Raw genomic sequence first — 1,437 nt, forward strand, 5'->3', positions numbered from 1 at the left:
AAAAAAAAAAAATCAACCAAAAAGTATCAGGGTCAGGGTCAAACTAGTAAAGAATTTTTGCTTGTTCCAAATGAGCTAGTGCATCTCCTCCAATTTAAATAGCAAACGGCACTGCTAACGTCAAGTGAAACATCTGTCTGAGGCGCTGTTTAACAGGTCTACCCTGGCAGAAGCAGAGGGGTCTCCACAGAACTGCTGCACTGTGAACACCCAGCACGAGAGGGCAGCTCCATGCAGGAGCCAGTGCTATAACGAGGCTGAGAGGACCCGAGGCCATAATGTGTACTATGCACGCTGCTTCCTGGCTGTGCCAGGGCTAAGTGCCTGGCCCGCTGCAGGTCACTGGTCTACAGGGAGTCGCTGTCAGTGTCTGCCCACAAGGCCCCCTTCATAATCAACTGACATATTTGGGGTGAACTGGAGCCAGGCTCCTGGCCTCTTGTCTCGTGGGACTCTTATCAGAACACCCCTTTGGGGAGGAGAACCCTTCCTGGCTCTTCCTGCAGCCTGTCCTGGCATCCCAACATCAGATGTACCCATCTGTGTCCCTTGGCTTAGGGACCACCTGCCACATTAGAGAGTGGGTTGATGACTGAATCAAAGCTGGCCCAATGTCACTGCAGTGGACACTCAATCAGTAGGAGTAAACACAGTCCAGTAGCGTGGATCCTGACCTGGTGATCTGCCGCCTTCTCCAGCTCTAGTGTTAGAAGCAGCTGTTCATACTGCTCTTTCCTGGACTATTTCCACATTTACACCCCTCTGAACTCCTGAAGAACTTCAGGCTTCATCGTGAAGTGATGAATTAGCTGTCTCCTGAAACCTCACTGAATGACACGAATCCTGCTTCACAAACAAGGAGATAAACTAACCAGAAAGCTGTTGATCTAATAGGCAGAGAACAAAGAAAGCTGGATTATCTAAGAGTGTCTGGGTCCAAGAAGAAAATTTAAAATCTACCCGCTATGTTTATCTAAGATGCTCTGTAATCCTGCTGTACCCCAAAAGGTGACTGGGCCTCCTCAGTGAGAAGGACCCTGCCTCTGTGCCCTCAGGACAGCCCCATCTGAAGCCTCAAGCATGGTCACCAGAGGTTGTTTTCATCCAGCATTTGTAATCCATTTGCAATTTCTTCAAAGTACAGCCCCTCAAACCAACCTAACACATTTTCACCTCTCTTTGGCATCTTAAGGCTTACCTTGGGGGCCTGCCCATTAGCTTAAGGTTTTAAGAGCCTGCTGAAACAAAGCAGTCAGGCTCAGGATGCTGTGGTTCGATCCCCTCATCCTCAAGCCAAACCAGACCTGCCTTGCATGCATCCTGGGAGAAGGGGCAAAAAAAAAGTCCTTCCGCCATTTTGGGGCCGGGGAGATGGCTCAGTGGAATAAGCGTTACCCTGGCAAGCACAAGGGCCTGAGTTCAATCCCTGGTTCCACC

The 1,437-nt window shown here is 49.8% G+C and overlaps 1 protein-coding gene across 1 annotated transcript in view; it reads right to left on the minus strand.

Moving 5' to 3' along the window:
• Window positions 1–1,437, minus strand: part of Oca2 (OCA2 melanosomal transmembrane protein) — a 276,342-nt gene that overhangs the window by 112,870 nt on the left and 162,035 nt on the right. The gene's annotated exons all lie outside the window — the stretch shown is intronic.

Source organism: Octodon degus, unplaced genomic scaffold, assembly GCF_000260255.1.
Source record: "Octodon degus isolate 3935 unplaced genomic scaffold, OctDeg1.0 scaffold00199, whole genome shotgun sequence".
Taxonomy (NCBI): Eukaryota; Metazoa; Chordata; class Mammalia; order Rodentia; family Octodontidae; genus Octodon; species Octodon degus.